Genomic DNA, 7,819 nt, shown 5'->3' on the forward strand with positions numbered 1-7,819 from the left:
TTTAAATGAATCTACATGTATGTGTGTGTGCTCAAATATGGCTTCTGGAAAGAAAATAAAGGATAAAATATGAATTACTAAACAGACATTAATTAAGAAGTTCCCCATACTTTTAGAGTTATGCAGCACATTCGTCAGGAGTCATTCTTGATGCCTACTTTCTCAAACATCTCTCTCAGATAAGGCCAAGGATGATTGGGAATGTCTTGCTGCTTGTCTGCCGAATCTCTGGGATCTCCGTTCTTCATTTTCAATCATGTCAAATAATAACGGTAACTCCACTGAAATTATTTGAAACTAAAGTAACGAGCCAATTTTGTAAAATGTAAGGAGTAGAAAGTACCGATATTCGTGGTAAAAATGTAAGGAGTAAAAGTAAAAAGTCGGCACAAAAATAAATAGTAAAGTAAAAATTTCTGAAAAATCTACTTGAGTACAGTAACAAAGTATTTGTACTTCGTTACTTCCCATCTCTGACACTGAGGAAGGCGGTTGTATATTTATTATTGATAATAAGATATACGCACAGGCTGCAAAGTGCCCATTGTTTCACTAGTGTAGGCCTGTAGGTTAACATATTGCACTTTAATTTGTAGAGTTCTTTTCTATAATATGATCATCATTACGTTTTATTTACCCTTTTAATAAAACGTTTATTTACACTTTAAAAATGTAACACAATAACATTTGGATTATAATTTAACAGACCTACTTTTAGCCTTTTATTTATGTACATTTTTACACAAGGTATTTTATTTTATTTTACTACTTAGTTAAGAGTCCTCAACAACCAACCAGCATCTGAAAAATAGATCTTTGGCCTTTTGAACAGTCTTTTGGAAGTGAACTCCTGCATGTCAAGATTTAACAAGAAATCTGCCATTTTACATTTCATAGAGAGCTGTGCAGTGTGACAGATGCCCTTTTAATTCCCCACATAGAGATTCAACTTGTCTAATTTGCTCCAAGGCCCACGGATACCCTCTTGGAAATGGATGTGGATGAATTTTGAATCATCTTCCAATCCAATCTGCTCTGAATATTGAGTTCAGTTGGACGTTTAGGGGACGTTTAGGGGTGCAAGATATATCGACTCAATATCGTTATCGCAATATCACGTTGCGCAACATTATATCTAGGGGTGCAAGATATATCGACTCAATACCGTTATCGTAATATATCAAAAGTGTCGCAATAAGTATGCAATATTTTGTTTATTTTGTGGAGCGCTGCGTCCCGTCCGTTGGCTGTGTGGCTTAGTTGTGTTCGATTTAGAGCCCGCTTGAAATGCTATAATGATCATGTTTCATTGGCCAGTTACTCTTGGATCTACATTCATATTTACAGACCTACTCAGGTCTGTGACAGAGTAGTCTATATCCACGACATTCCACTCCCTGGATTGCTCCATTGCCGCTGGAAATTCCGCCGGATTTCACTCTTTTCGGCCGGATGTCCGTTACCTTCCGCTTTCTTTGTGTTGTAGTTTTAAACTCCGGTGGATTTATGAGGACTATGGTTACCTGCTTCTCAGATCTCTGCAGGGTAAATCCTAGACTATCTGTCCAATCAGAGTTTTCTGTTGCACGACTAAAACAACCATTGAACGTACACGTTCCGCCAAAACAAGTTCCTTCCTGAGGCTTTTTTGCAGCGCCACCGTGGCTCTACCCGGTGCTTAGCGCCATGGCAATTGTGATTGGTTTCAAGAAATGCCAGTCAACCAGTGCATGTTTTTCTCCCATCCATGCATATGCATGCTATGTGGACTAGCCAGACCCTTCTTCGCAGCGCTGTGGAGGAAGGTCTGGCAAAGCGAGACAGACTAGTGACAGAGTGACAGTGCCTGGTTGCAAAATCTACTTGAATTTCATCCACAAGAACTATTGTCCATAACAGAGAAGCTGCACAGGCCTCTGAGGTGCACTCAGGCCTCCAAGAGATCCCCCGGTGAAGCTTTTATGCACATGGACTACTTCTCCTTGCCTCTGGCCAAACACCTTCTATGCTTGACAGGGATGAGGACATGTAGGAACGAAGGTTATTATAGGTTTGAATTTTTTATTCGTTTTTATTTTTGACTTTTCAATTTCATTTTAGTCTAGTTTTAGTTTGTTTTCAGAGTGTATTTGCTAGTTTTAGTTTAGTTTTAACATGTCTAAGAAGGATGTACCATAATGACTTGCTTGTTAATGCTAGATGGCCAGCCCTACTATAGTATTAATTCTCCTAATGAATGCATGCTATAGTTATAACTACATCAGACAACACTATGGCAGGAAGCATCTTGTACACATATGCACCAATGATACTCAGGAGGAGAAATTTAGCATTAAACCTATGTAGAACAATACATCCTAATGTTATAGAAAAAAAACATTAGGTTTATATTAAGTAAAACAAGTGTCAGTCCTATTGATTTTGTAGATAAAGCACAAAATGTAATACATAAAATAATCTGGTCTTTTTAGCTTTACCATTTAAATTTCTCAAATAGTTTATCACAGCATCAAACATAACGATTTAAGATTAGCATTCTTGACCACAGATTGTTTTAACAAATTCTCTACCTTTCCTCACAGACTATTGATGTAGGCTATGTTATTCATAAAATGACTATTGTACTAAATATTCCTATTTTTATCTTATTTTGACACTTGCTTTCTACACTTACCTCACTTCCTGTACCTCACTTCCTTTCCTCCCCTGTCTTCACAACTGATTGGCTTTTGTTTCCAACCTAATTACCTGATTGAGTTCAGTAAGTCTCAATGCGCTTTGCAGACTTTAGGCGAGAGTACACTAGTTTGGACTAGTGCATTACATTTGGGTATATCAGTAATCATGTTAATGGCCACATTCTCAGACATTATAACTCCCCCATTAAAGCTGTCACATCCTACTGCTGCACCCAAAGTGTAATGCATAGTTTATTGTATTGCCTTATATTTGTGAAAATATTTCATAAAATACTGTTTGCTAACGTCTTTGAGGCTATTAGCCAGATTAGCTTGGAGAAATGTTATAAGGTTCATTTAATGCACATTGGTTGATTGATGGAAGGCTTTTTAATGGATAATAATGGAAATATTTATGTTCTTACTGAGCTAACTGAACACTGTAAACAGTAGAGTAGTGGTTCTCAGTAGAGGGCAGTGCCTTTTAAATATATTGTTGGCGTTGCAAGATTCTGTCTGAAGTATGAAGTAAATTACCACAAATTAATTACATTAATGTGGTTATTATATTATTATGGTCATATTACCGGAGATCTTTGCGAATAAGTATTGAACCACTAACAGCTCAGCAGTTGCACACTACAGAGCACTGATGTCTGTGGCTAATGTGGATTTAAGCATTCACTACTGTCAGCAACAAGCCAGAGATAGCCAATTTGTCTCAAAGTCAGCCCCTCCAGACCCATTCAACATCTCTAAGTTAATAATCATAGACTGATGTACTTCATATTGCATGAAACACATTTGAACTTGATTATGCCTTCATTTGATTGCGAGCGTTTACTCTATAAATGTAAATGTGTTTTCGCTTTTTGAATAGCATGAATAAACAAAAAGCTGCAGGGCTTCTCAAGGGAGAAATGATCGAACCCTTATACATGATAACATTAGGATAATTGCATTGCAGTATCCTCAATAGTGTAGTGTTCATACCATTAGTTGTGTCCATGCATGCATGTGTAAAGGGAATATCACAGAGCTGCACACATAGGAGTCATGAGTGCAAAAGTGTTTAGAGCCACTAGAGTGCTTAGGCAAAAAAAATCTGCTTACTCTATAAAACTTGAAGTACTTTGGAAATACTGTTGAGTAGGTAAGTCAAAAATTGTACTAAAATGTGGAATCATACAGAATTCAATGCCAAAGACTTATGACTAACTTAATAGGACCATTTATGTATTTTAATTAATGCAAAACAACAAATAGACTACTAGTTTTTTGGTTGTGTATGAAACTTTTTTTTCTGTTTTTTTTCTGTTCTGACATAAAACTTATTATCTTGTACAGTAAAGGAGTGACAATCAGACTGTAGGTATTAGTTGCACTCCCAAATCCCAGACCTCAGTTTGGAAGCCGTATGTGCATCTGTTTGCATAAGCATTTTAAAATTCCTTTTGAGCTCACATCTGAGACATGAAGATTTTTTTATGTCCTTTTGCTTTGTGCATTTGTCTCTATTGTTCCAACTGCTATTTAAGCACAGCATGTATAAGCATTTGTCTGTGTAGGATTAATAGAGAATATATCATTTAGACAACAACACTTGCTTCAGGAGTTGCCTCAAGAACAACAATAGCACAGTTCTAAGTCTCATCAGTGAGTTTTATCTGAGCACGGTGCAGTGGTAGGTTAGTCACGTGATAACGACTGATACGTTTGCCAACTCCAAAATAATTCAAAGGCTGTCAATTCTTCAAGTCAAAGATTCTTGAGTCTCTGAACTTGGGAAAAGTAATAGCGCTTCAGAGTTATATTAGTCCTACTCAAAATCCGGCTGTGCATTTCAGCTTAGCTTCAATCGGGGCCGAGTTTGCAGAGAGCTCCTGCTGTAAAAGACAAACTGTAGATAAAGCAGTAGTTGGTGAAGTGGCCACATGCAGTAGAGGAGGGTGGGAGGCTTGTTGTGCTTGTGCTCAACCAGCAGGATGCACTGCAGCCCCATCACGCACCAGCTATAATGTCAGGAAAACGATCAAGCTGAAAAGCACCATTTCAGCGAGTTTGAGATGAATATTTATGCGTGTGGGTAAATTAATACCGTTTTTCACATAAATGAATATCTGTGCTCAAATTAGAGGTTGGAGAAATGTCTGAGATTATCTTGTTGCTTAATACTTAATTGAAGTCAGCTTCTAATTAGTTTGGCTATTATCATCCAACTTAGCAACAATTACAGATTTCTAAAACTTTTCAACATGGTGAGAATAGAATTTTGCCCCTAGAAATAAATTTAAAGCTACTGCATTATGAATAATTATAATCTGTGTCCTCTTGTCACAGCTTCACCCACTGTGACCTCTTTTTAATTCTCATCCTGCTCAACATTAATTTAGCTAAGAGCAAAATCTCTGAATTAATGTCCCTTCATTCCTTTTTCTTGCCGTGTCACCCTCATTACATGCTATGCAAGTGCTGGGTGTCTTACCTTCCACAAGGCAAATGGAAGTTCACTATGCTATATCTGCAGCACATTTTTTTCACCTTCATTCTGAACACTGTGCTGGCTTAGACAAAGACATAGTGTTTGCTATACAGAATGGAGTTGTGCATTGAGCATTGGGGCCCTGAATGGACTTCCCGTGGTTTTCATAAGAGTATAATTCCTCTGCTTGTGTCTGCACTGCAGGCTGGTGGCAGCTCTGATTATGGCCATACTGCGCGGGTGCCAGTGTGAATGAATTGTTCCAGAGTGATGTCCTGCACAAAGAGCTTACCTGGGAACAAAGTGCGAAAGATTCCGTTACACTGGAACTGTGCCAGGAATTCTGCCTCTGGACCACAATCACTGGCACACCTACAAGGTGTTTTTTGGCACTGTCAGTCCACATGCAGCAGAAGTGGTGCTGGTATTGATTGATAATATCTGACCTTTGGGCAATCAACACTCACCCTCTCGCCCTTCAACCCTCTAAATACAGTATATTCTAAACACCTGTCAGCCTGCAGGTCCCATTCTGCTACCTCCTTCTCCTCCACTACCTTTTTTCCACCTCCCTTTAAATTATTGAGCTCTTTCTGGGGACCAGTTCCTCTCATCAGATGTGTAGGCCATCAAACTTGCTTCACCGCTCCTTCACCCGTGGCTGCTGCCACCCCCATGTTGCCTCATGACATTGAGGAAATCACTCACATGTCCCTCACTTACTTCTCGCTCACTCCACCACTTGCTCCCTCTCAATCTTTTTTCAAGCTCCAGCCCTCCTAACCCCTTCTTTAAATCTCTCTCTTTTACCCTCACAATTTCTATACCTCTTTTTATGCAATGTTCCTCCCTCCTTTCCCCCCACCTTCTCACTCTTTTCCTTGCTGTGTTTTTTTGTTCTGTAATGACACGGCCCACTGCTGGGTGTCACTGAGTTGATGGAGGGAAAAAATGGAAGACTGAGGCAAGGGAGGGGTTTGACAAGGGTGTGTGTGTGTGTGTGTGTGTGTGTGTGTGTGTGTGTGTGTGTGTGTGTGTAGACATGTTGGTATGAGCGACGGGGAGAGAGAGACAGACAGAGAGGCAGAGCGACAGACATTAGGCTGTGTCTTGTGTAAAATGCTCCATCCTAGTGAAAACACACTTGGCAGTTAGTGCGCCACCGCTTCCAATAAAGCCATACAGCCTGGTGCTTGTCACGTCTCTAATGGTGTTCCATTACAGTCTCCCAAAGGACCTCTTTCAGTACACACACACACACACACACACACACACACACACACACACACACACACACACACACACACACACACACACACACACACACACACACACACACACACACACACACAGACTCAGTCAGTTTCTATCGTCTTATGCAATCTTGTGCCACCTGAAGCCAAGTGCATTGTCTGGCACTAATGTATACACATGGAAAAACCGTAGCATACTGATTAAACCGTTTGTAATACTGCATCTCATGTTTACCGTGCAGGCGACTGCCAAATCACCGCCACTTTCTGACTGTGGAAGAAGAGCACAGCGCTCTTTGAAGAAAGAAAGAGACCAATGACGCCTTTATTCTCTGCTCTGTTGTAGGCTCATTTTGTGCCACAGAAAGCACTGAAGCGAACCTTAAGGATCCTTTTTAAAAGCTATGGTAGCAGTGCATGCGATCTAAAACCTAATCAGGGAGACTTTTCGGCTTGGTGCAATTGCAACATTATGAGAGTCAATAAGACCTTACTGTTTAATACAATGATTTTCACGTGTCATCTGTCTTTATCGCTCAGGTCAGTCAATAGAATCGATTCAATCAGCAGCACAGCACAAAACACAAACTGAAAAAAAAAAGAAATTACCCCACACTAGCAAACACAATTCCCCCTGACAGTAGCGAACATCTCAACCCCACAATGCACCAATACACATGCATGCTCACACGATTACTAAATAGGGATTTGGGGATTGGGGGTTTGGAGGTATTTATGTGCGTAGGATTTGGACTGTGAATTTGAGTGTGAATTCTGTTTGAGGAAAAGACAGATGTGTGCTCAGCCACCAAGACAGTAAATTCAGCGGGAAGTGCTTTTGGAAAGCCCCCCACAGCTATTCAAACAGATTAACGGCAACAAACAGCCAAACAAAGCACAATAAAACACTGACAGTGGCTAGTCGCCAACTGACCGATGGCAACAATTGATTTATGTTTTATGGGGTATATGCAGTCTATGGGAAGTTAGGAGGTTTGAAAGAGGAAAAAAAACTACTACTGTGTGTGTATTTCTGTAGGATTAGGGTTAAGAGAGGTCTCTGGCATGAGTGGGTGGTAAAAATACCCCAACTCCTGTGATACGTGATGATCTGAGGAGAAAGTATGAAGTGGCTGATCCGGTCCATGTTATTAGTCGAGCTCTGTTAGACCATGTAATAGCCTCACAGCGCAACAGGGAGTCGCTGTTCCAAGAGCCGACTCTGCCCAGTATGACATCCTGATATGGAAGATATTTGTAATGGTGTTACAGCAAAACTCGCTGGATGGCTGTGTACAGGTGTGTGTGTGTGTGTGTGTGTGTGTGTGTGTGTGTGTGCGCGCGTGTTTGTGTGTGCGTGCGTGTGTGTGTGTGTGTGGCTAGCTCTTTAGAGTGTTTGCATAAGT

Source organism: Sander lucioperca, chromosome 21 (genome assembly GCF_008315115.2).
Source record: "Sander lucioperca isolate FBNREF2018 chromosome 21, SLUC_FBN_1.2, whole genome shotgun sequence".
NCBI classification, from domain to species: Eukaryota; Metazoa; Chordata; class Actinopteri; order Perciformes; family Percidae; genus Sander; species Sander lucioperca.